This window comes from Hemicordylus capensis, chromosome 7 (genome assembly GCF_027244095.1).
Source record: "Hemicordylus capensis ecotype Gifberg chromosome 7, rHemCap1.1.pri, whole genome shotgun sequence".
Lineage (NCBI taxonomy): Eukaryota > Metazoa > Chordata > Lepidosauria > Squamata > Cordylidae > Hemicordylus > Hemicordylus capensis.
The window spans coordinates 20630200-20657909 of NC_069663.1; the positions used below are offsets into that span (position 1 = coordinate 20630200).

Sequence of the window (27710 nt, forward strand, 5' to 3'; positions counted from 1 at the left end):
TTAAACAGGGCAAAATTATGTGTGTCTAATGGTCTTTGGCCATTGTGGCTGGAGATGATGGGAGTTGTAGTCCAACAGCATCTGGGGACCCAAACTTGGGAACTTCTAGCCTGGGGCAAAGCCAAGCAATTTTTTAAAAGGCCTTAATCCTATGCACACTGACTATGCCCCATTGGATGCATGGGAGAGGGCTTACTTCCGAGTAAAAATGCCTTGGATTGGGAATGCAAGGCTGCCGTCTACCCCCAGGGCTTGGGCCTGGCCATAAGCAGCGTAAACCCCGGGATCCAGTGTGGCATAGTGGGTAGAGTGTTGGACCAGAAGCCCCGAGTTCCAATCTCCATTCAGCCAGGACATTCTGTGGGGGTGGGGTGGGGTGACTCTGGGCCAGTCACTTCTTTCTCAGCCTAGCCTACCTCACAGGGCTGTTGTGAGGATAAACCTAACCATGTACTCTGGGCTCCTTGGAGGAAGAGCTGGCTAGAAATGGAAAGGTCAACCCATGCCTGCCTAAATGAGGGGCCTGTCCCCATCTCCTGCAAAATGCAGCAAAATACAGAACAGTACAGCAAAATACAAGCCAAATGCAGAATTTGCCCAGCCTCAGACTGTGTATTGCTGCCAGGGAGGCTGCAGAAGGCTTTTTGGCAGGGCTCGTGGGGCCGTGGGCACAGGACTCTTTCAGCTCCTACCCTCTGGCGGGTTCTCGGCATCTGCTCAGGTTACGTACACAGGGAGATCTTATCGCAACGGGTGCCCACAGCATGGGAACTGAGCTGAGGTCGGGCCGGGCAGGGGAGGGAGCTGGGAGGCGGGGTGTGTAACTGGGAAGGGCCAGGGAGCCCTGGGGTTGGTGGGTTGAGAAGGCAAATCGGAGGCTTAAGAAAAAGGGATGAGCGGGGAAAGGAGGTTTGAAGCATGGATACTGACTCTGGGAGGCTGTTGGTCCTGCCTGGGGTGGGTCTGACTGGGGCAAATGCAGGCGGTGGCAGCAGGTGAAGAGAAGTGGAACATAGGAACATAGGAAGCTGCCATATACGGAGTCAGACCATTGGTCCATCTAGCTCAGGATTGTCTTCACAGACTGGCAGCGGCTTCTCCAAGGTTGCAGGCAGGAGTCTCTCTCAGCCCTATCTTGGAGAAGTCAGGGAGGGAACTTGGAACTTAGATGCTCTTCCCAGAGCGGCTCCATCCCCTGAGGGGAATATCTTCCAGTGCTCACACTTCTAGTCTCTCTTTCATATGCAACCAGGGCGGACCCTGCTTAGCTAAGGGGACAAGTCATGCTTGCTGCCACAAGACTAGCTCACCTCTCCGCTAGGAGGTTCTGTTGCAGAGATTGTGTGCATGTCTGTGCAGGGTGTGTTTGTGTGTGTGTGTGCACGCTAATTGACTGGGGGGGAATTCCCCAGAGAGGCAGTGTGGTTTAGTGGTTGGACTAGGACTGGAGAGACCTGGGATCAACTCCCCACTCAGCCATGAAACACCCTGGGTGACCCTGCGACAGTCACAGTCTTGCAGCCTAACCTCCTTTGCAGGGCTGTTGTGAAGATAAAAGGCGGTCACTAAACTTTTCTTTTTTTAAAAAAAATAAAAAGAATCATGGTTCGTTTCAGGAGAGGGATAGCAACATACCACTATGCTTTACAATGGCCTACCAAGTCAGGATTCACCCAGGGCCCTCGTCCTCTATATTGGCCCAAGTTTGTGGTGCTGCAAGCTAGGCTTAGGTCCATTTATTCCTCACGTTTATATCCCAACCTTCCTCTAAAGACCCGAGGGCAACCGACCTGGCTTACTGCTTTTTCTTGTCACAACAATCCTGTGAGGTAGGTCAGGTAGACAGGGGAAGACTGGCACACCCAGGGAGTTTTATAACTGTGCGGGAATTTGAACTCGGGTCTCTTCAAGCCTACTCCACCCACTACACCACACTACCTCTCCATGAAACGTTCCCCAATCAATTTGCATCCGCAACCCCCCACTGGGGGGGTGTATACTGGGGTGCATTTTACTGGGGTGCATTTTCGGGACTATCCTCTCCACATTGCCCCGTTGCATACCGCATGTGGTTATTTATGGTCTGCTCACTGCTCCAGCACCCTGAGTGACGACAGTTATGCAAAATGCAAGAAGCCCGTGTTCCTTCCAGATCTGCATACCAGAAGCTGAAATGGTTTTACTTTTTTTTTTTTTAAGGCAACAAACCCGAGTTGATTAAAAAAAAAAATGCTGCCGTTATTAGAAGACAGGTCGAAAACAGCCCCCCCAATAAATGCTTCCCCAGGGCCGGAATCCAGAATCCAGATCAGGCCTTGAAATCCTGATGAACCCCGCCCAACACCTTTGCTTCTCTTTACAGAAATCTGAAATGATGCCCTGATACGAATGCACACATACACAGAGCACAAGGCCTGCAGAGAGAGAGAGAGAGAGAGAGAGAGACGCATATCTTGTGTCCCCTTAGGGTTTCCAGGCTGCTCCTGTTTTTTTGAACACCTCCGTGCTATGCTGTCCATCACCTCTCATGCATCAGACCTGAGGATTTATCCAGTCACATTTTAATAGCACTTCTGCCCAATCATATCATAGTAACTGTCAGGAGTGTTTCTGTCCCCAAGGAAGAGACTGGCTTCAATCCCCGCACCAGTGACTGTGGACATTTGCTCAGAAGAACCATCAATCTGGACCTAGGAAATCCAAGACATTTGGGACGGCCAGGGGACGGTCCCGCCTACACCTCCCCCAGCCAGGATTCAGGCAGATGAACAAGCTGCTTGTTTTGTGCTTATTGCGCTGCAAAAACAAGGCGCTCTGTGTCTCCAGAAGGAAAACACAACCACAGACAGGGGCTTTTCAAAATAAGGCTTCTTAGCACTCAGCCCTTTGGCCCTAACTTCTGTTGCCATCCAGAGCTAAGAATAAAGGCATTTGTTTGGGTCAGCAGGGGCCAGTTTAGACTCTTGTTTTTCCTTAGGTCAGGGATTCCCAACCACAGGTCCCTGGATGATGTTGGATTATTTCTATCCCTCCAGATATATCCATCTCTAGGCAGGGTTACATGACAATATAATACAACAGGCAGTGTTAAATTACAATATACAACCAAACACATGGGATTACAAACCCCATCATAGGAACACAGGAAGCTGCCTCTTACTGAGTCAGACCATTGGTCCAGCTCGCTCAGTGTGGTCTACACAGACTGGCAGCGGCTTCTCCAAGGTTGCGGGCAGGATTCTCTCTCAGCCCTATCCTGGAGATGCTGCCAGGGGGGGAACTTGGAACCTTCTGCATGCAAGCAGACAGGGGCTCTTCCCAGAGTGGCCCCACAAATCCAGCACTCACACATGTCTCCCATTCAAATGCAAACCAGAGAAGACTCTGCTTAGCAAAGGGGTCAAGAGTTTCCACAAGACCAGCCCTCCTCCGCCGCCACAGTGGCTGAGGATGATGGGAATTGTAGTCCAACAACTGGAGACCGAAGTTTGGGGACCCCTTGCCTTAAGTGAAGATTCATTGAGTGCCCCCTCAAGGGATTTCTTCATTATAATATTTTCTCCTTGTTCCATCCAAGTGAACTGACATGCTTGCTGCACCCACTTCTCTGGGGCTAGCAAAAGGGGGCTGGAACCAGGAAGAGCTCTTGAGGAGCCCCATATCTTAGACCCGGTTTCCCCAAGAGTCTGTGCCACTGGGGAGATTGTTTTCCTTTTTAGAGACTTCCCAGGTACCCTGGGGCCCCAAGAATTCTGCTGTCCTAGACAGCTGCCTGTATCGCCCAATTGCTGAGCCGGCTTGGGGAAAATAGCAAACATCCGTGTGATGGAAGCCAATGTGACATAAGAAGGGGCAGAGGGTCCGGAAGGGCCCCGTGTCTATTTTTAGGGGTTGCCACTGGAACCTTCCGTGGAGCCTTCAGTCGCATCTGATCTGACACATAATTTGGTTAGGAGGAAATTAAACTGCGAGCAAAAACAACTCTGACTGCTGCACAGAATGGGGCCATTTGTTCCGTGGCACGGCACAGCACCTCCTTTGCAGGCAGAAGGTCCCAGTTTCAAACCCGGGCCCGGTTCCAGGTAGGGCTAGGAACGCTCCTTCTCTGAAACGCTGGAGAGCTGCTGCCAGTCGGTGTGGGCTAGATGGACCAGTCGCCTGACTCCGTAGACGGCAGCTTCGCAGTGACATGCCGGTGGGGCGAAACTTTCCCCAGATAACCCCTTTCTCTCTAGAAGGCCCAGGAGCGCTCTGCAAACGCCACAGATGCATTCCTGCCCCTGGGATCGCGTGACCTTACCTTTGGGTCGCGTCTTGTTGGCGTCCTCGCCCGCTGGCGTTCCCAGCATCGATTTGGCCACCCTGGGTGGGGACCTGGAGCAGAGAGAGCAGGCTGCCTTGGAGCCTTTGGCAGGAGGCCAGTTTCCACCGGGGAGGCCAAAGCTGGAGAGAGAGAGAGAGAGAGAGAGAGAGAGAGAGAGAGAGAGAGAGAGAGAGAGAGAGCCTTCCTCTGGTACTACGGTTGCTGGCTGCTAACGGAGACAAGAGACTGGGGCTTGGTGGAACAGAGTTCCTGATACCAAGGGGCAGCAGCAGCAGCAGCAGCAGCGAGCGATATCCGAGCCTAGTTTTGCTCGGCGATGCTGCAAGTCCCTTCTGGGTCCCGTCCCACGATCAACCGGCCCCTGCTCCTTCGCTTTGAAGAGAGCTCAGATGTGGCCATACGGCAGGAGCATCCTCGGCTGGGCTCTGCGCAGAGAAACTCCCCGGCCGCACGGGTGTCGGTGGGTGCTCGGCTATGTTAGCTCTGCATTTCTGCCAGGAGAGCCCACACACAAATTCCACCGGCTGTGTGTGTGTGCGTGTCGGAGCGGTGGGGGGGGGGAGAGAGAAGACAGGCTGCCGAGCGAGGGGGGGGGGGGAACGCTTGACTCAGTACATTGGTTGCCTCTCGCTGCACATCTTCCTTCCTCTCCCGTGGGCGGCTGCGAGCGGGGCTGGGCCTGGCGCTGCTCCCCTAACGGGATCAGAGCCTTAATTCTCACCCGCCAGCTCGGCTGCCTCTCCGGCTGTACTGTGAGATACGAGCCATCGGTTCAGTGCAGCTGATTGTGTGCCTGACAGCAGCGGCGGCGGCAGCGATCCTAGGCTCACCGCACTGAATCCTGGGAGACGAGAGCCAGGTCTGGAGGTTAGAGCAGGTAAGCTGGAAGGAAGGACGCTGGGCCGTCCGTCCGCCCCCCACGGCCCCTCTGTAGCTGGGGCAGCTCTGCTTTCCTGGCACCTGCCTCTGGTTAAGCCAGGGGCGGCTCATGGGGCAGGGGGCCCCAATGGATCGCTCAGAGCCCTGCATTTGCCCTCTCCCTCCTCCATGACCTTTACCAGGCAGAACTGCAGCAGTGGGAGCATCTGCCCAAGACAGGAGAGCGAGTGAGCTTCTAGCCAGTGTTCCCTGAAAATGGGATGCCCAGGTGTCGGTGACTACAACTCCCATAACCCCCCGCCAAAGGCCGTCGCAGCAGGGGATGATGGGAGCTGTAGTCGACGGCATCTGGGAACCCCTGTTACAGGGGGCACTGCTCCCCGCTCGCGTCGCCCTCTGCTGCTTCCATCTTCGTAGGGGCTGCCTTATAATATTAAAGACTTTTAAAAAACCAGACCTAATCATTCTTGCTGGGAGGGGGGGCGGTTATGATTGAGTCTAATTATCAAAAGTGGGGCTGTGGGGCCCCGATCTTTTAAATGCCTCGCAATGCCCCTGGGTGAAACGCTGAGCCCAGGGGCGGCCCTTCCGTGAGGCGAGATGAGGTGGCTGCCTCAGGCGGCGGGTTCTTGGGGCGCCAGCAGGGCGGCCGGATTGTGCCCCCTGCCGCCCTTGGAGCAGCTCCTTGGGGTCAATCTGACCCCGGCCAATTTGGCAAAGAGTATGGGAAGAGGAGAGAGTGCTGCCCTCTCCCCCTCATGTCCTTTGCCAAGCTTGCAGGAAGCCCGAGAAGAGAGTGCGAGAAGCCTCCCTCCCTGCACTACTTTTAAAGCTTGCAGGGGTTGGTTTTGAAAGGGGGCTGCCCCCTCCCGCCCCAGAGCTGTGGGGCAAGCCCGCATTTGGCCCCTCACCTCACCTGCCACAATATCTTGGGCCACCCCAAATTGTCCCTCTTTTGTTCTCATGATGCTTTGGGGGTGGGGGTAATGTTAGGGAGCGCCCTTTCCAAATGTACTCGCTAGATTTGTCCGCTTTCAATCCCTTCTCTGGCAATCGAGAATTTAAATCTCTTGGAGTCAAACTAGATGCGGTGTTAAACCAAGCACTGCCCATCTTGTTTTTTTTAAAATAGCAGTGGCATGGGAGAGGTTACATTGGCAGCTGCTTTCTACTGAGTCTGACCCTTGGTCCACCTAGCTCAGCATTGTCTACTCTGACCGGCAGCCACTCTCCAAGATTTCAGGTACGGGTGTCTCCCAGCCCTACCTGGCAATGCTGCCAGAGATTGAACCTGGGACCTCCTGCATGCAAAGCAGATGCTCTACCACTGAGTGGCGAGCTCACCCCCAATGCAATGGGTGCCAGTGTTCCCTCTAACAGGGATTCCTAGATGTTGTTGACTACAACTCCCATAATCCCCACCCAAAGGCCATTGCAGCCAGGGATGCTGGGAGTTGTAGTCAACAACATCTGGAAACCCCTGTTAGAAGGAACAGTGAATGGGTCTGACTAAAATCACCCCCTATACTTGCAATTTGCCCCAGGCAGGAAGAGGCGATGGGTGCAATATATTGGCAATGGGTGCAATATACCGGCAATGGGTGCAATATACCAGCAATGGGTACAATATATGGGTGCAATATACCGGCGATGAGTACAATATACTGGTGATGGGTGAAATATGGTGCAATATACCGGTGATGGGTGCAATATATGGGTGCAATATACAGGTGATAAGTGCAATATATCGGCTCTCCTCCCAGATCAAATAGTATATTTACAGGGTGATGTTCTTCTGGGCTGTGGCCCTGAGGACAGGTTGACTCTGCCCTCCCTGTGCTATGGTTCCTATCCAGCTCTCCCGGCCCGCTTTAAAAATAGCACACTGCTTCCTGCCCATCCAGGTATTAAATGTATGCACTTAAGTTGCAGCTCATCAACAATAAGGACAACGAGATCCAATTAAACATTCCGTCAGACATTCTTCGGAAACTGTTATGGGCATTTTACTCAAATCTCCTGCTTCAGAAGCCAGTGAGGATTAAGCTGTCAGAAATGAGTACAGCATACAGCAGGCAGAGAAGAGTCTCTCTCTCTCTCTCTCCCACCCCCCACCCCCGGTGCATGCTGCAGGAGACAGGAGAGTTGTTTTGCTAATGGCAAAAAAGTTCTGCTACTAATGGCCGAATCAGGTCTGGTCCATCCAATAGGCAGGTGTAGGTGATCGCCTAGGGCACCAGTTTTTGAGGGGTGCATAAACTGTGCCAGAATGCAGCACTGCCAATTTCTCTCTCTCCCTCTCCCTCTTGTATTGCACCCTGAAGTATTTGCACAGTAGAGTTAGAATGTCCGATGTAATCCTGCACATTCTGCACCTGCCCCCAAACACAGTCTTCTTTGCTCATTGCACATCAGCCTCCAATAAACAGCTAGAAGTTGTACTCCCTCTCTTGAGTATTTATAATATTAATATTATATAATATTTCAGTACCACCCAACGTATACCTCTCTCTAGTGGTTTATGCAACACACCAAAATTTGAAGCACAGCTGACAACAATTAATTAAAATAATTAAAACAGTTTTTAAATAATTGAAACAGTAAAAATTAAAACGATTGAACGAAAGGCCCTAACCTCTTCAGCTGTTTCTTAAAAGCAACCAGACATGGGGAGGCTCTAATTCTATTTTGGGAGCAGGTTCCAAAAATCCTGGGGCAGCCCTGAAGAAGGCCCTGTTTTAGGTCACCATCAAACAAGCCAGTGGCAGCCACAATGGACCAGGGCCGATGACCTTAATAGGCAGAAGGGGTCCAGCCTAATGGTAGGAAGGGATTAATCAGGGCTGCGTGGCTTTGGCTCTCCCTCAGATGCTGGACTACAGCACCCATCATCCTGATTATTGGTCATGTGGATGATGGGAGCTGTAGTCCAAAAACAACTGGAGGACCAAAATTGTGCATGCTCCTTCTTATAGCAGGAGAGGTTTGGTTTCCGCCACCACTGGCAGGAGGAGGTCGGGATCTAGGGAGAGCTGGTCTTGTGGCAGCAAGGACGAATTGTCCCCTTTATTGAGCAGGGTCCACCCTAGTTTGCATTTAAATAGGAGACTACATGTGAGCACTGCAAGATATTCCCCTTAGGGGATGGGGCCACTCTGGGAAGAGCATCTGCATGCTTGCTTGCAGAAGGTTCCAAGTTCCCTCCCTGGCACCACCAAGATAGGGCAAGGAAAAACTCCAGCCTGCGACCTTGGAGAAGCCACTGCCAGTCTGTGCAGCCAGTCCTGAGTAGAGGGACCAATGGTCTGACTCAGTAGCAGGCAGTTCCCTACAGTATGTCCCTACAATGGCCAGGATTTCAGATTTACAATTCTTGGGAAGAAACAGCTGTGCATTCCACTTTTTCGGCTGGGGGTCCTTGCACAGTCTTCTCCAAAGGAGCCTTTCAACCCGGAGGAATTCCTGACACGCCCAGAGACACATTCCTGGCACGCTTCCCCACCACCGCCACACAGTGGGCAGGCACACCTCCCCTCGCCCTATGGAAAACACAGTCAGCTATAAAAGCCCTCTGTTTATGGGTCCTCCCGCCCCCTGCAGCTTTTAAGCTGCAGACCAGGAATCAAGGCTGCTAAATGCCATAGTGTAGTGGTCAGAGTGTTGGACTAGGGCCGGGGAGAACCAGGTTCGAATCCCCTTTCAGCTATGAAACTCACTGGGTGACTCTGGGCCAGTCATGTATCTCTAAGCCTGACCTACCTCGCTCTGAGCTCCTCGGAGGAAGAGCGGGATATAAATGTAATAATAATAATAATAATCAAAAATATTATGGGACTTCCGACTACAAACAGTCACACTTCTGCCACACAATACACCAGATATAACTGTAGTCAGGAAGAAAGAAAAACAAGTGAAAATAACCGTCATAGCAATACCAGGGGATAGAAGAATAGAAGAAAAAGAAATAGAAAAAATCACAAAATACAAAGATCTACAAATTGAAATTGAAAGGCTGTGGCAGAAAAAGACCAAAATAATCCCAGTGGTCATTGGCGCCCTGGGTGCAGTTCCAAAAGACCTTGAAGAGCACCTCAACACCATCGGGGCCACAGAAATCACCATTAGCCAATTACAAAAAGCAGCTTTACTGGGAACAGCCTATATTCTGCGACGATATCTATCACAACAGCAACAACATTGACAATACAATTCAGCCATCCCAGGTCCTTGGGAAGGACTCAATGTCTGGATGAAAAAAACCAGTCAATAACACCTGTCTGACTGTGTAAATAAATAATAATAATAGTGGTCATTAGAAACATGTGTGTGTGTAAATTGCCCTCTCTCCTTCCTTGCCCTGGATTGCCTTGCAAATTATACATAAGGGGACCTCTTGCTTGTACAGCCTTCTCTCTTGATAACAATGTTATTATAGGCAACATGGGATCTAACTGCCTGGTAAGGAGGCACCATTGCTTCTGTAATGGATAGGAACATAGGAAGCTGCCATATACTGAGTCAGACCATTGGTCCATCTAGCTCAGTATTGCCTTCACAGACTGGCAGCAGCTACTCCAAGGTTGCAGGCAGGAATCTCTCTCAGCCCTATCTTGGAGATGCTGCCAGGGAGGGAACTTGAAACCTAGATGCTCTTCCCAGAGCAGCTCCATCCCCTAAGGGGAATCTCTTACAGTGCTCACACTTCTAGTCTCCCATTCATATGCAACCAGGGCGGACCCTGCTTAGCTAAGGGGACAAGTCTCTCTGCCTCCCATCCTGGTTCATTCCTTTGGCACTTCAATGCGGCCACATCTGGGATGGAGCTCAGCTGCCGTTCAATAGCTATGCGGACTAGTGCAGAGCTGGAAAACAAAGCTAACCCAATTAGGCATGATGTTTATGGCATCTAAGCGATGTCAAGAGCTCTCCTCTGATATGTTTACAAGCTGCCTGTCTTCCATTATGAAATTTAACTTGTATACATACGGTTCCAGGCAGTCTTGGGAAAAGAGGAAACACAGGAAGCTGCCATATACTGAGTCAGACCCTTGGTCCATCTAGCTCAGTATTGTCTACACAGACTGGCAGCAGCTTCTCCAAGGTTGAAGGCAGGAATCTCTCTCAGCCCCATCTTGGAGATGCTGCCAGGGAGGGAACTTGGAATCTTCTGCATGCAGGCATGCAGGTGTTCTTCCCAGAGTGGCCCCAACCCCTAAGGGGAATAGCTTACAGTGGGCACACATGTAGACTTTTATTCAAATCAGGGCAGACTCTGCTTAGCAAAGGGGGCGATTCATGCTTGTTTCCACAAGGCCAGCTTGCCTCCTAAATATAGTCTTCATTTAGTTTGGAATAAACATCTATATTTTGTTTAAATCGCACTTTTCCTCTATGGACATTGGGATGGCATTCAAGGTTCTTCCTCACATTTATCCACGTCGACCCTGACAGGTAACTTAGGTGAAGAGATTGTGAGTGGCCCAAGGCTGGCCAGTGAGCTTCAGGACTGAGAACTGGAACCTGGATCTCTCCATCCGAATCTGACACTCTAACCACTACACCGCACTGCATTTCAAATTTAGGCCTCCCCCATCTCAGGATTTCCATGATAAATAAACACTTTCCTTTCTCAGGGTCTGAAACAGGGGACATCCATTATGTTCTAGGAAATGATAAGCAAGTTCCATTATGTTCCATGGCTATTGCTGTTCCCATTTTACAGACTGGGGGCCTGAGGCTGAGACACAATGGCTTAAAGTCCAAGGCTGTTCACTGAATTCACGACTGATGTAAAGATGGAGCTACAATTTCTCCAGTCGACATTCTCCAGTCTAGATTTCTCCCTGACAAACGAGGAGAGGGTCTTTTTGGTGGCTGCACCCCGTTTATGGGGCAGCCTCCCCAGTGAGGTTCGCCTGGCTTCATTACTTTGTTCTTTTAGATGCCAGGTAAAGACCTTTTTGTTCACTCAGGCCTTTTAAATTTTAAATTTAAATTTTTAAAAATTGTGATCTGATTGTAACTGATTTCTTTAAAAAATTAATTGTATTTTTAATTGTATCCCCCCCCCTCTTTTTTTGGTCTGTTATGATTTAATGTGTGTTTTTATATCATGTTTTAATATGATGTAAGCTGCCCAGAAAACAATTTGTTATGGGGCGGCTAATAAATAAAGTTGTTTACGATTGATTATTATTATTATTATTTATTATCTTTATATATAGTTCTCTAAGGCATACCTGTCGCGAATCCCATGTGTGTGAACTCTCGCGAGAGTTTGCAAGCAGCTGCCTGGATAGTGACGGGGACGGGGAGAAAATGGTGGTTTTAGGTGGCCGGCCGGCAGTCAAAGATAACGGTGGGGGTGGGGGGAGGGAGGGAAGAAGAAGAAGAAGATGATGATGACGGGGGCCGGGGGGAAGGAATGTCCGGCAGGCGGGGAAAGAAGATGGCCTATGTGGGGGATGGGGAAAAAAGCAGCAGTAGCGGCAACCTAGAGGTGGAACATAGGAACATAGGAAACTGCCATATACTGAGTCAGACCATTGGTCTATCTAGTTCAGTATTGTCTTCACAGACTGGCAGCGGCTTCTCCAAGGTTGCAGGCAGGAATCTCTCTCAGCCCTGTCTTGGAGAAGCCAGGGAGGGAACTTGGAACCTTCTGCTCTTCCCAGAACGGCTCCATCCCGTGAGGGGAATCTCTTCCAGTGCTCACACATCAAGTCTCCCATTCAGATTCAACCAGGGCAGACCCTGCTTAGCTATGGGGACAGGTTATGCTTGCTACCACAAGACCAGCTCTCCTCTGAGCCTGGCCCAGCTAGTTATTATTATTACATCCAGTGATCTGTGCTTTTGACGTTCAACTTGCAGCTTGATCTTTGCTGGGCGTGGCCTCTGTGCATAACTAGCTGCTGTGTGTCAGTTCTGCCCCAGAAGGAGCTGCAACCCGGCGTGAAGCCCCATTCCTGCGGAGAATGGCGGTGCAGCTGCAGCTGGGCCCACCGCTCTTTAGAAGCGAGAGGGCGTCTGAATTCTCCAGGCTTTTGTGCTGAACTGGGAGTCTCTGGCATCCGTCCTGATGCCTGCCCCACCCCCTGCCTGAAGCCTCCTTGCGCGCCTCGGGTGCAAAAGGAGCAGGATCCGGCCCTAATTACTAGTGTGAATCTGCATCCGACAAGCAGAGCATATGGGAACGAGCAGTGACTTCCTCCCGGCAGCCGCTCCCGTCCCATGTGCCGTGCGCATTGCCATGGTGAAGCCGATCCTGCCGATTCCGCAGCCGAGTAAACAGCCGCACGCGCACGGAGTTCTGCTTCTTTCAATGCTCACTCGAGCTTGCAAAGATGTGGAGAGAGATCTGGGGAACGGGGGGAAATAAACACAGCTCTCTAGGGAAAGGGGGAAAAAGGCAGGGCTGTCTGTGTAAGATGCTCAAGGCGAGGCGTCTTGAAAAACCAGCGCCTCCAAAGGAGTACTTGGAGGGTAGTCCCCATTCCCCCATCCTGTTGCGAGAAAAGAAAGCAGCGACAGCAGCAAGGCCGGATTACAAACATAGGAAGCCGCCTTTTGCGGAGTCAGGACATCCGTCCCTCTAACGGAGTATTGTCGACACTGACTGGCAGCGACTCTCCAAGGTTTAAGGCAGGGGTCGTTCCCCCGGAGTTCGGAAAGGGATGCCCAGTGAATTTATTTATTTATTTAAAACGCACGCTTTTCAGGAGTCAAAGAAATGGAGGGAGCTGGGGTGGTTCAAGAGGTTTTGCTGCCAGAGGCAAATATGACTGGGCGGCCCTTCCATGAGGCACGCTGAGGTGGTGGCCTCGGGCAGCAGATTATGGGGGTGGCGGCAGAGCAGAATAATGCCCCTCGGCCCCCTGCTTTAAAATAAATGGGGGAAAGCAGTGGGCATTCAAGGGGGAGTCAGTCGGCAGGGGCGCAGCGAGGGGAGACCATTGAAGAGGCTCCTCATCTGGGGGGCGCCCTTTGGTCTAGGGCAGCCCCACCGAGTCAGTCTTGGTCACTTGGCAGGTAAGCTAGTGGTGAAGAGAGCGAGCTGTGAACGATGCCGTCTGCCCTTCCTACCCAGTCTCTCGCCATGAACGCCTGAATTCTTTATCCATGGTAGCTTCTCTTTTCCTTGGCTGCCTGTTGCTACTTTTAAGGCTGGATTTTAATTACTGGTTTTTAGATGGCAGTTTTTTTTCACCGGATTCATTGTTGTGAACCACCTTGAAAGGTGAAAAGTGGGTGTTAGACATCTTCTAAATAAATACAGCTCCTTAGGAGGCTGGAGGCTTGAAAGACTCTCTCTCTCTCTCTCTCCTGCAATATGGGGGAATATACCGACCTATCTTAGAAGGGCAGTTTTAGGAGATGCCTACCTGAGGGTGTAATGAGACAAGACAGCAGGATATCTGTGATTGGATTTTCTCCAGGTTTTTAAAAAAGCAAAAGACGCTAGGATTGAGGTTGGAGCCCTGGTGCTGGGAACAGGTTTTGTTTTTTTTAAACCCTTTCAGTCCCAGTTTACTGATCTCTCCCCATCTCATCTAAATAATACACCACAATGAAGCTGGAGCCAATGTCGTTTCCCCTCCTGCTACACTCTTATATCTGTTTCCAAAAGAGTTGGAAATGTTATTGTCCTTATGGACACATAAGCGGAACACCTGCAGGTCAGTGGAGTTACTGGAAGAGCTGGGGTCCTGCAGATACATTGATTTCACAAAATCTGAAGAAATTTTTTTTAAGGGGCCATCCTCCACAAATGCCTCAATGGAGCAGAATGTTCACAGACTCAGAGGGCAGTTAACAGACAACCAGGTGGGTGGAGCTAATGGAACTCAGTGGCAAGGAGGGGGGAAGGAGGGCTTGTACCAAAAAAGCAGGACACTTCTCAGCTTGAAGAATACTCCCTCAAGACCATCACAACCCCTTCTGATTCTGAGCCAGAATGGTATCTAAAACTCCTTAGGGTTATTGGGGGGTGGGGTGGGGGGCTCTAAAACATTATTCCAGAAAGCAGAAAAATAAAATGTGCATATGAACTAAGACCCAAGTTATAGCAAGGACTTCTGTCTTTGTTACTAATGTTTGTTTTTTTACCATACTGCCACAGACACAGGCAATACACGCCCACACGAAATATATGACACCATTTTGTTGTGGGTCCATACTCGCTTCTATTGTTACTGTTATCGTTATTATTATTCCCTGATTTCTGATTTTACAATCCGAGGGAACACAATGGAGGCTGCTTAGCTTCCCATGTGTCCCTAGAACACAATAGATGTCTCTTATTTCAGGCAACCCACCGAGAAAGCGGTTTTTAAAATTACTGGAATCATCAGCTGGGAGGGCCTGAACTGAAGGGGAAAGGCAAAATATGCCCTTACGGTGCTCCAACTAGTAATTTCCGTGCCTGAGCCAGGCTTTTCATTCTTCACCATCAAACGCCCCCCCCCCCCCTTCCTTCAGGCTCCAGCTGCGCACAAATGCAAAGGACAATCTCACTTCTTCTGGGAGATTACATGCCATGCAATTACTTGCCACTTTTAAACAAGAGGCACCCCTGGGCTGACCGCTGTGGGAATTAATTGGTAACATGTCGGGCCAGCCACAAATCGTTTTGTACCAGTAAGGGTATTGTTGCGGAACCTTCAAGCTCTGCCTGGCCAGATAGACAGCTCCTGCTGCTTGCTGCTCTACATGGACTCAGCTTCAAAAAGTGGTTCGGGAGCAAGGGTGGGGAGATTGCTGGGGCCTAGACGGCCAGAAGAGCATCTCTCCTGACGAGCAGGAGCGGGGTGGTGGAATTTCACTGAAATAAGATGACAATTGCTCTGGCATTAATTACAGTATGTAGATGAAGCCGAAGGGAAGAAATTAGCATGGATTGCATCAGAGAAAGAATATTAGAGGCAATTACCCTGTGGGAGAAGGGTAAGTAATCAAGCAGGAATCCAACAGCTGAAACCTTTCCCCATCATTTTCCCATGCTGCTGAGAAAGGAGGTTGAATTCTAGCTTGCCGTCTTGCTGTTAAAGGCATAGGAGCCCTGCCCGAAAGAATAGTTGGCAACGGTAGCCCAGATGCAACAGTTGCTCTCTCCACATTTAATAAACCCTGGGAATTCTTGCTACAGCACTTTTGCCTTTAAAAAGAAAAAGAAAAACAAACAAACTCCGGGGGATGTTGGAGAAGTTATTGCAAACAGATCTAGTTTAGTGGGAATACATAACTAAATGTGGCTACAGAACTTCGCTTTGTTGGACTACAACTCCCATCATCCCCAGCCCTAGCCATTCATATCCCAATTTTCCTCCAAGGAGCCCAGAACGGTGGACATGGTTCCATGTATCTTCACAGCAACCCTGTGAGGTAGGTTAGGCTGAGAGAGAAGTGGCTGGCCCAGAGTCACCCAGTGAGTTTCGTGGCTGAATGGGGACTTGAACTCAGGTCTCTCCGGTCCCAGTCCAACACTCTGACCACTGCACCATGAGGGCTCCTGAACAAGGTTGCTGTCTTTCCAGGGTTGACCTGGATTCTCCAGAAATGGGCACCAGCCTCCAAGTGACTAGTGTCAGCAGCCCTGGAGATTCCATTCAGGGCTGCTCAACTTCAGCCCTCCGGGAGATGCTGGCCTACAACTCCCATAATCCCTGGCTATTGGCCACTGTAGCTGGGGATGATGGGAGTTGTAGTCCAAAAACAGCAGCGGGGGTGCTAAGCTGAGCAGGCTTGTACACAATTATTGGGGGGGAAATGCTGAAGGAAAAAAACAAAACCCCAAGAAGAGCTTTGGGTCAAGTTGACAACCCTACTCACGGACAGGGCTTTGTTCTCTAAATCCGCTCTAGAGGTAGGCCGAGGTCAGAGGTGGCCAAGCAGAGGCCCTCCAGCTGCTGTTGGACTACAACTCCCATCATCCCCTGCTGTGCAGCTGGGGATGATGGGAGTTGTAGTCCGACAGCAGCTGGAGGGCCTCTGCTTGGCCTCCGTTGGCCTAGGACAACAGCTCAGTGTTTCAAAGGCTGGAACTATAACAACAACAACAACAACAACAACAAATATTTATATATCGCTTATCAACAAGTTTCCAAAGCGGTTTACAGAGAGAAATAATAAATAAGAAGATGGCTCCCTGTCCCCAAAGGGCTCACAACCTAAAAAGAAACACAAGATAGACCCCAGCAACAGTCACTGGAGGCACTGTGCTGGGGCTGGATAGGGCCAGTTACTCTCCCCCTGCTCAATAAAGAGAATCACCACGTTTAAAAGGTGCCTCATTGCCCAGGGGAAGCTGCTAACTAACTCTGTTATAGCTGGATAACAGAGCTTCTGCAGAAGGTCCCAGGTTCGATCCCTGGCAGTATCTCTACCAGTGTCCCCTTTAACAGGGATTCCCAGATGGGCTGGACTATAACTCCCATAATCCCCAAGTAAAAGCTATTGCTGCTGGGGATTCTGGGAGTTGTAGTCAATAACATCTGGGAATCCCTGTGAGAGGGGACACTGATCTCCAGATGAGGCTAAGAAAGACCCCCTGCCTGAGACCCTGGAGAGCTGCTGCTAGTCGGTGCTGACAATACTGAGCTTGATGGACCAATGGTCTGACTCAGTATATGGCAGCTTCTTATGCCCCCATATATGCTGCTAGTTCTGCTCTGAAATGGCTTCTGATCAGCTTCAGCAAATCTTCCAAGATCTAATAAACACCCTGATAGAGACGCAGGGAAATAAGCGTCCGCAAGCACGGCTCACAATTTAGCCTCAATGTTTCCTTTATGGAAATGAGCTCGCAGCTCTGGCCTCCCCAAGGTCCAGAAAAGGTGTGCCCACCTTCAGCCCTGCCAGAGGGACCCATCGGCAGAGGACAGCTTCTTCAGATGTTCTTAGCGAGATGCTGTGAGCCTGCTTTTCCCCTCAGGAGGACTTGGCAGGATACGGAGCAGTAAATACACCCACCAGGATGGATCATGGCGCCAGCTCGTTAATCACCCAGGATCTGCAAAGGCTGGATCAGCCACTGCTGTCAGCGTCCCAGCTACCGCCCACAGGGGCAGCCCGAAAAATGGGGCATGGAGACTCCAGTCTGCTGAGAAGCCACACACGTGCACCTGACAGCACGGCCCAATCAACCTTCATTGAGGCCCTACGGCAAGGCTTCTCAAACCTGAGTCCCCAGATGCTGTTGGACTACAACGAGGGGATGTGCAAATGGCTTCGAATCGATTTGACCCGAATCTGGGTGATTCGAGTGGTTCGAATTCGAACCGAATTGTCCCTTAGAAGGGCAATTTGATTCAAATTCAATCCGAGAGCCGTTTGGCACCTTCTTTAAACCATTCAGCCCCCCTGATTATTATTTTTTAAGCACCCAAACAGGTTGAATTTATTCGAATTCCATTCAAATTTGATTCAAATTCAAAAAATAATAATTCCGGAATTCAACTCAAATTTGAAATGAATCAAACATTCATTTCGAGCACATCTCTACTACAACTCCCATTATCTCCTGCTGCAGTTGTGACAGGGGCTGATGGGAGTTGTAGTCCAACAACTTCTGGGGACCCAACTTTAAGAACTCCGCCACAGGGGAAAAGTAATTGTGCTAACCCACATTTTGCCGTATATGAAGGTGGGGGCATTATGCTCTTTCTTTGGGTTGCCAGCTGTGTCTGAAGCTATTCCTGGATAACATTTCCCTCAATATTCTTCCTAATACTGTATTCACCTGAATAGAAGATGATTCTGAATTTTAGACAACCCCCTTATTTCTAACATCAAAGAACATGGTGGGGGGGGGGACCTAGTCTTGGATTCAGATAAATACAATATCAAGCCATTTTTAAAAATTCAATTATCTCTATTTTATTATTGCATTTAAAAATATTCTAAATTAACTCCGTGAAATAACAGTCCCCAAAATATGAAATGTTATATTTGCTTTTGAGCTGAAATCTAGAGGTACTGTTTTGAAATGTTTTTCTTAACAGCAAAAAATTAAAATAAAATAAAAAGCGTAGGGAAAAAGCTGTTAAAATCTCCATGATTGCTGAAGACTGATACCAATTCCGGGGGGGGGGAGGGGGCTGCTGGCAATCCTGCGATTGGCTAGGCCTTTTAAAGTGGTGATTCTCTTAGATTTAGCAGGAGGAGAGCAACTGGCCCTATCCAACCCCAGCACATCATCCCCCCAGTGGCTGATATCTGCCTTATGTTTATTTTTAGAGTGTGAGCCCTTTGGGGACAGGGGACCAGTGTTCCCTCCAACAGGGATTCCCAGATGTTGTTGACTACAACTCCCATAATCCCCAAGCAAAAGCTATTGCAGGGGATGCTGGGAGTTGTAGTCAACGACATCTGGGAACACTGCAGGGGACCATCTTTATTTATATATTATTTCTCTTTCTATATAAACCGCTTTGAGAACTTTGGTTGAAGGTAAAGGTAACGTGTGCCGTCGAGTCGATTTCGACTCCTGGAGCCCACAGAGCCCTGTGATTGTCTTGGGTAGAATACAGAAGGGGTTTAGCATTGCCTCCTCCCGCGCAGTATGAAATGATGCCTTTCAGCATCTTCCTGTATCACTGCTGCCCGATAGAGGTGTTTCCCACAGTCTGGGAAACATACCAGTGGGAATTCGAACCGGCAGCCTTCTGCTTGTTAGTCAAGATTTCCCCGCTGCCCCATAAATATTTGTAGTAGTAGCAGCACCTCAATATTTAGACAGCAGTCTAATGTATCTTGCAAAGAGCATAAGACACTATTGGGGATTTATACATTTTGTGCTCATGGCAAGATACAATGGGGGTCCGGTTTGCTTATTTATATTATATGTTGTCTCTTTAGTGCCTGTTGTCTCAAACACTCATTGAATTGTAGGTTTCTTGGCAGCCGCTTGCTGCTGGCCTCCTGCTCAGGGCCGTTGCCTTTCTTTGCTGGCCGCGATGCCGAGATGCCATCAGCGTCCCGGTGCGAGCCGATCCCAGTGATACGAGGCGCTGGGGTGGTGATGTCATTATATGCACCATGGCAAGCAAAGGGAGGCGCGCCAACAGCCACAGTGGCAGTGGGTGGGGCCCACAGAGGCCCCTGGCAGGCGAGTGGGGGCCCCTGAAGTCCTGTGGTGGGTGGGCACGGCGGGTCTCCCACACTGTCTCCACTGGCATCTCGTGTGCCGAACACACGTTGTGATCACCGCTGTTTCTGCCCCTTACTCTGCCCTGGCCCCGGGATCCTAGGACCAGGCTCCCTGCAGGTCCTCAAACCCGACTGTTTAGGGTCTGGCCCTAGCTGGATATGGACACCTAGGCAGAAACGGAACTCTTTAGAAAAGCTGGCCTGGTGATGGATTTCGGAAACCGCTTTCTCCCCTGCTCACGTTGACTCTGGTAATGAGGGCCTGGTGTTCTCTGATCATTGCAAAATTCATAAACCACCCAGGTGGCTGTTGTCAACTGCTAGATATCAATTTTTGGTCCCTTTGTTTGGGATCTGTTTGGAGGGGGCAATCTGTCTCCAAGGGAACTGTCCTTGTGATTTCGTTGAATGCAAGGCAGATGCAGTGATTAATCTCTTCTCTTTCTATGTTCTTCTGTTTCAACTTCACCAAGACTATTCACCCCACATATCCTTCAGAGACTGATTACTCTCCCATATTTCTTCATATCTGAGGACCCCACCAGGACTCACCAGTACACAGTGGACATTCCCTCAACAATCCTATAAGATGGCCCATAGCTGGCAGCTTCTTGATGAAATCTTAGAGCTGATGGGGCTGGCCTTTTTTGTCACTTGGGCAGGATTGCTGAGCACCCCAGGAGCAGATGCACCACTGTTTCACCAAAACAACTGGAAATGTTCCATGACCTGGGTTCCATGACGCAGAGCAGCCAGGTATCGGGGACCCCCCTTGGCTGGAACCCTGGAGAATCCTCAGAGGAAAAGCCCACAACCAGTCACTCTCCCAGCCCAGAGCCAGAGATTTCACCATTGCTCAGTCCCACCTGCAGCGATCTGTGAATAAACTGTTTGTTTTCAAACTCCATTTATCCTAACTTGAAAAAAACAAACAGTTCACACATGGATTTCTTTAGATTGCCAGCAGATGGCACTAGAGATGTTACACAACGTCCTTGTATATAGGACGTAACTGGAGTTACGTTAACTCAGCAATCCTTGTTAACGAGTTAAGCATGGCCAAGGTTTCAATGCTTAACTCCAAATCGCGCCACAGATGTCCACCAAACCATGGCCAGACAAACTCCAGTTGAAGAAGAGGGGAGCCCCTCCATGACTCCTGTCCACACCTCTCCCTCCCTGTCTGCATCTCCAAGGTAGGGCTAAGAGAGATTCCTGCCTGCAACCTTGGAGAAGCCGCTGCCAGTCTGTGAAGACAATACTGAGCTAGATGGACCAAGGGTCAGACTCAGCGTAACAGCTTCCTATGTTCCTAAGAGGGTATAGGGGCTCAAGAGGGCTCCATTTCCCTTAAAGGGTCCCCTGGCACTGGGCAAAGCTCAGCACAGTTAGGATGGTCGTCTCTGCCTGCTGTCCAAAGGACTGTGCCGAATACTTTATTTACCTGAATCCAAGTCTAGTATCTCCCCCGCAATGTTCTTTGAGAAGTTAGAAACCAAGGGAGCCATCTCAAATGCAGAGTCCTCTTCCTTTGGGTTATGTAGAGGTATAATCTGTGCGTAACCTCTTATTTTTTAAGGGGCTCATCTTAAATGTAGAGTCACCTTGTCTTTGGCTAAATATGGTATCCCGCTTGGACCGAAGTTTCACACCGGCCCAGTAAACAGTGAGCTAGTGAGCCACACTTAGCTTGGAGGTCCGTTGGTGCCTCCTAGGCCTGACAATGAATAAAGCTGTAAAAAAAACGATACCCTCGATCTCCAGCCACAGTACTGAGACCTGGGCACTGTATGAGGCTGGAAGGGGCTCCGAAGTGCCCCCATGTGAGCACGTGAACCTGTGTGTGTCTGCGTGCCTGCGTGTGTGTGTGGGTGGGTGTGTTTCAGAAGACGCACGCGCTCGAGGCCTGGGCTCCGACTGAGACACCCTTTGCTGCCTCTGCGGTTGTGTTGACTTCCCTCCCACGGGCAGCAGCTGGGCCCGCCCACCCTTGGCAAAACGCCCAGCCTATTAGCACTCCGGGCATATGGCCCAGGCTGATTCCCCCCCAGGGAGAAGCTGGGGCAACCTGTGGGAGGCGGCGTGCCGCGAGGAAGCGTTTCTGGCCTTTCAGCGGCAGGATTGAAGAGCTCCCCTCCTTGCTCTCTCTCTCTCTCTCTCTCTCTCTCTCGGGTCCTCCTTCGCCAGGCTTCGGAGCCCAAGGAGCACTTCAGCCCAGAAGGACTGAGCAGTGTGGACATTCAGATCCAACTCATGAACCTTCCAGCCCAGGAAAAAGGAATGCAGAACCACGCTGCCCCCTCCGCGCCATCTTTATTCAGCCCACCCACCCACCCCCGCCCACTGGTTTCCACAGCATTTCCTGCCAAGGCAGTGCAAATAAAACGGCATCCTTTTAGGGATGGGAGGAGAACGGGTCTTGTGGCCGCAAGCATCAATTGCCCCCTTGGCGAAGCAGGGTCCACTCTGGTTTGCATATGGATGAGAGAGTACCTATGTGAACGCTGGAAGAGAGTCCCCTTTAGTGGGTGGGGCTGCTCTGGGAAGAGCATCTGCGTGCTTGGATGAAGAAGGCGCCAAGTTCCCTCCCTGGCCTCTCCGTGTTAAGGCTGAGAGACAGCCACGGAGCGAGGCCAGTGGCGGCCTGGGTTCTGCCACTGCTGTGGCCCCCTAGCCCCGCCCCCTGCATCTGACATCAGACACAGGGAGCGTTTGGCCACGCCCCTGCATCTGATGTCAGATGCAGGGGGCGTGTCTGGGGCACGCAGCGGCCCGGGTTCTTTGAACCCATTGGCTCAATGGTGGCCCTGCCCCTTCTGAGTAAGACTCCTTCCCGTAACCTTGGAGAAGCCGCTGCCAGTCTGGGTAGACGATACTGAGCTAGATGGACCTGTGGTCTGACTCAGTATAAGGCAGGTTCCGATATTCCTAGCCCTATAGGAAAAGTTGGTGCATTTGGGTGCACCAAGTAAAAACCACCAAGCTCGTTTTCACGACCCTAATCAGGGTAAGAGGAAGAGCTGTGTGTTGTCTTGACGGGCGGTCATGTGGATTCAAAGATCAAGGTAGGAGAGGGGAGAGTGATCGCGTGGGAGGCGGGAGCTGGTTAAGATGGTTTTTCAACCCCCCTTGAGGAAATGCTGGAGTCAGGGTGTGGATTGGCCATGTTTGTCCTACTCAGCTTCCGTCTCCCACATAGTCACTCTCCCCTCCTCCTATCTTGATCTTTAAATCCACATGACCACCGACTGGCTTTCTTACCTTGCCTGGATACTCCTCCGACCCTGATTTAGATGATGAGAAATAGCCCACTCTCTCGAACCTGCAAATAGAACATATGAAGCTGCTGCCTACTGAGTCAGACCACTGGGCCATCTAAGTCAGCACCGTCTACACTGACTGGCAGCAGAGTTCCAGAGTTTTAGACAGGCATTTCCCCAGATCTACCTGGAAATGTCAAGGATTGAACCTGGGATCTTTTGGCATGCAAAGCATCTAGTTTGGCCAAGAGGCTCCAGGAATCAGTATCAAGCTCCAGTTGATTATTGAAAGCAGTCCTGGAGATGTTAATGGTATATGTGAAGAATATGGCAGGGGGAGGGGGGAGCATCCAGGAACAGCTTCATACAAAGGCAGCAATCCTAAAAAAACATGTGCTTTATCACTGTGTTACACTCCTCAGTTTAGGAGCCCTGACGTGGAAGGAAATTTAGGAATGATATTTTATTTCCACTATATTCAACTTCCACTACATTAAACTTCCTCTAAAGAGTTCAAGACAGTGTACAACATGGTAGGACATGTAACTTGTTCCAGAGCACAGCCTGAGGACACGTGATATTGCCACCTTACCAAAGCTAAGCAGGTCTGGGTCATCTATGGCCCATCCACACTTTTTCCTCCATGCACAATATTTTACCTTCTGTATTCAAGTTAGAAATAGAGATGTGCATGAAATGAATTTTTTTATTCGTTTTGAATCAAATTCTGAAAATTCATTTTGAATTCGAATCAAATTCGGATCACGTCCGAAAATGCGATTTGGAATGAATTCAAATTGTTATGACCCTGTTTTGGCACCTGTTTAACCAATCAGCGAGGCTGAATGGTTTTTAAAAGGTGCCATGTGGCTCTTGAATAAAATTCGAATTGAATTTCAAAAATTTGATTCAAGTCAGTTCAAATTTGAATTGATTTGCACATCCCTAGTTAGAAAAAAGTAGTAGTCCAAAAATAACCGGCCAACATATAAACTAACAAAGTGCTCACACAGTAACCCGGCTTTGCTGCTGTGGGGCAAGGATGATTTTGTTGATCTCCCCTTTGCTCAGGAGGTGGCTGTGACTCTCAAAATTATGTCCCTGAGAGCTGCATGGCCTCCAGGGACATATTTTGGGGACTTACAGTGGGCTTCCAGGGGAACGGGAGATTGTTGAATATTACCAAAGCACTAGCACAGCATTAGCAGCACCAGCGCTTGGTTCATTTGGATGTCACCCTTTGTTTCCAGGGATTGGAAGGCAAATCATTGTGAAATAATCTGCAAGGGGCAAAACCTCATCTGGACCACCAACAAAATTACCCATAGGAATCAGTGGCAAAGATGGAATAAGTCACCATTTGGGACAGCCAATGTATTGCGGTGACTGAGGCCAGGGCAGGCACCCAATGCTGCCTTGCCCCACAGCCCTGGTGGGGCCCAGCCCCCTTTCAAAACTGATCCTCACAGGCTTTGAAAGTAGTGTTAGAGAGTGGAAGGAAGGAGGGATGCCAGCAGCCTGCTGTCCTCTTCTCTCCTCTCCTCTCCTCTCCTCATGTTTCTTGCAGACTTTGCAAGGAGTTTGAGGAGAGACATTCTTTGCAAAGCTTGGAAGGTTCAGATAGATTCCAAAGGATTGGTCGGATGGCAGAAATGGGGGCTGAAATGCTGGGACCCCAATAATCTGCTGCCTAAGGTGACCTCCTCACCTCGCCTCATGACAGTGCCTCCCCGTCAGCATCTGTAAAGATTCCACATATCAGGGGGTCCTCAAAGTTGGCTCCCCAGATGTTGTCAGACTACAACTCCCATCACCCCCCTGCCACCACCGCAGCAGACGGTGATGGGAGTTGTCGCCCGACAACATCTGGGGAGCCAACTTTGAGAACCCCTGCCGTATCGGTTGCCGCAAGTTCCATGCTAGAAGGACGGTGGGCTATCTCAAGCAATAAGTAAAGATGTCCTTCCTCTGGGCCTGTTCGTTCCAGGGAGGTTTCTTTCCAGCCCACGGAGGAGGCTGACTTGGCCTTCCCCGCTTGACAATAGCTTGTGTTAAAAGTGGATTGTGCTCAGCGGAGCACCACAAAGCAGCCGCTGTGGAATGGTACTGCCTGGCAGTGCCACGAAGGAAAGGTCACAGAACAAAGCTGTTTGTCCACGCCAGGCTCTGGCTGTTCCTCGCAGAGCAGAGCCTCTTTGCTGACATCACATCGCAGGCGTGCTGTGGATCAGGGGTTCGGAGGCCGCCCCATTGCAGTGCAGAAACCAAAACACTTTGCCCCCATGCCTAGCCATTTGGAAGTGTCTCAGTATGTGAACTCCAGTTTCAGAATCTTCTAATGAAGATTGTTCCTCAACTCAAGAAAGTATAACCAGTCAAACAAAAGAGTTGACGCTGATCAATGAATCAAATCTGCATCGACTTGTATATAACTATCTGCTTGCTAGGCAAAAGGGTACCTTTCAAAGTAGTAGTTCTCTTTTATTTAGCAGGGGGAGAGCGACTGGCCCTATCCGTCCCCAGCACAGCATCTCTCTAGTGCCTGTTGCTGGTGTCTCCTTTGTCTTTCTTTTTAGATGGTGAGCTCTTTTGGGACAGGGAACCATCTTCTTATTCTTTTCCCCGCCTAAACTGCTTTGAGAACTTCTTGTTGCAAAGCAGTAATAATAAAGAATTGCAATAATAATAATAAAAGCAATTGTTTTGAAGGAGGGAAAGCATGCTTCCTTTGTTTTTAGGTGGACCAGGTAAATACAGTAGGTGCCATCATAAAAAAGGAATTTGGTAATGAGTTGGTGGGATGCCTCTTCCTGTGTGAGAGCGGAAACAGGGGGAATCCCTCTTCCTGAGTGAGAGTGGAAAGGGGGGAATGCCTCTTCCTGAGTGAGAGTGGAAGGGGGATGCCTCTTCCTGCATGAGAGAGGAAAGGGGGATGCTTCTTCCTGCGTGAGAGCGGAAAGGGGGGATGCCTCTTCCTGCATGAGAGCGGAAAGGGGGGATGCCTCTTACTAGACAGTGCCTGTCATCTGCAGTTTTTATGAGCACTTATATTACAAATAGCTAACATTAAAAAACATTGTGTTGCCTGGTTAACTCAGGATGCCTTTTTAGATGGGTAAAATGCTTGTTTAATCAATTAATCTAATCAGTCAATCAATCAATCACATCTGTAGCCTTCTTTCCTAGCCTTTTCCATCTTTGCTTTTGAGATTTTCCTTCCAGGGGAGTAGCAGAACCCAGAGGACTGAATGTGAAATCAACGCCCATAGCGTGGCACTGTTAGAGGGATCCTTAAAGGAAACTTTGATCTAAACATGGGGAAACCGTCTGACTGGGGCCAAAATGACTGTCGCAAGATTTTGGGAACGAGGGCTCTGTCGCCAGCACTCCTTTTGCCTACCCCAAGTTTGGAAAATAGCACCGGTGCTAAAAATATCGCTTTATATTAAGGCCACATTAAAGAAAACAGAAGGCGGATGTATTTGTAGCCAAACGACTCTTGGCTTGTTAAGTCTTTAAGAAACGGCATATGGCGAGACATTTTGTCATCTCTCCAGATTTTGTCATCACGCCATATTCCTGCGTGGCAAAGCCAAAAGAACATTTTGAAGTTCTCAAGTGATCCTGGAAGCACCAGAATGCGGTTTGTCATTAGGTTACCAGGCAGCCCAATGGATGATGGCGATGATGTCACAATGTTCCCGAGCGACACCAACCAATGACGGCTGTCCAAAACCACCGCTTGGGATATCTATGGTCAACTGGATTCAAGGGGAACTGGGAACCATATGCTGTGGGCCAATTCAGTTCATGGGAAAACTCCCCTCCAGCCAATGATTATGAAGTACCATAAATGTGCATCTTTTTTTTCATCAGCTATACAGATCAAGCTGATCCTGTAGCAAGCATGACTTGTCCCCTTTGCTATGCAGGGTCTGCCCTGGTTTGCATTTGAATGGGAGACTATATCAGCACCAAAAGATATTCCCCTGAGGAAGAGCATCCCGGAAGAGCATCTTCAGGATCGCATCTCCAAGATAGGGCTGAGAGAGATTCCTGCCTGCAATGCTGGAGAAGCTGCTGCTGCCAGTCTGTGTAGACAATACTGAGCTAGATGGACCTATGGTCTGACTCAGTATATGGCAGTTTCCTATATTCACAGGACCTGAGGCAAGGTGCAAAATTCTGCCCTCCCCTCCCGGTGTGAGGCAGGTTAGGTTGTGAATCCTATAAAAATGATTCAGAGATATTTTCGCATTTGGTTGTTTTCACCATTTTCATTACTCCTGTTTTACTTTTCTGTTACTGAATATTATGTTAGCGACTTGGAATTCATCACAGAAGGGCAATTCACAGGCTGCATTTCATAGGCTGTTAAGACTACGCTCCTTACATTCAAATCAGAATACCATATGGCAGCAGCTGGGAATGATGGGTATTGTAGTCCAGCAGCAGCATCTAGGGACCCAACCCGGCCACACAAGAGTTGCTTTTGGGCATGTGTTTCTGCTGCCCCCTGCTGGATAAAATTAGATTTGCACCATGCCAAAACACTCCTTCAGTTTGGGACTCGGTTTCCCAGACCTTGTGTTTTTCTGCCCTTGAGGAGAGGGCAGCACATAATTTGTAAGGCTTTGCCAGTACTTTTATTTTCTGGGATGGTGCTTGTGCCCTTAACAGATGCACGATAGGCAGACATTCAAGAGGTGATGCTTTTTTCTGTCATGGAAACATGATAGGGAAAACATCATCTGCTGCATTTCTGCTTGCCCTGCAGGTTTGCGAAGTCCAAGGCACAACTGCCAAAAAAGATCATTGGCAACGTCTTGCCTTAGGCCAAGGGTCTCAAACTGTGGCCCTCCAGCTGTTCTTGAACTACAACCCCCATCACCCCATGTCACAGTAGCCAGGGATGATGGGAGGTATAGGCCAACAAGAGCTGGAGGTCTGCAATTTGAAACCTCTGGCTTCAGGCTGAAATGCTTAAGGGAAGTTTTAACAGGTTTGCACTTTTAGATGTATGCATTCCTTTTGGGATCCTCATGCCTTTGGAAGGACGATATTTCCGTTCCTTCTGGCTTATTTTAGACATTTCTATA

General features: G+C 49.7%; 1 protein-coding gene and 1 long non-coding RNA gene across 6 annotated transcripts in view; one reads left to right on the plus strand and one right to left on the minus strand.

The window, feature by feature from the left end:
- Window positions 1-27710, minus strand: part of LOC128332934 (myelin-associated glycoprotein-like) — a 63324-nt gene that overhangs the window by 33382 nt on the left and 2232 nt on the right. For 3 of the 5 annotated variants that reach the window (XR_008310787.1, XM_053267758.1, XM_053267761.1), the window contains exon 2: window positions 4301-4443. The exons of 1 other annotated variant lie outside the window; for it this stretch is intronic. The gene's annotated coding sequence lies outside the window, so the exon portion shown is untranslated. Of the gene's footprint in view, window positions 1-4300; window positions 4444-22612; window positions 22629-27710 lie in introns of those variants that run through there. One more of the 5 variants, XM_053267759.1, reaches the window with a different exon arrangement.
- LOC128332935 (uncharacterized) lies at window positions 4933-11392 on the plus strand. Its single transcript, XR_008310788.1, has 2 exons — window positions 4933-5201; window positions 10926-11392. It is a non-coding gene; the product is annotated as an uncharacterized LOC128332935 (long non-coding RNA).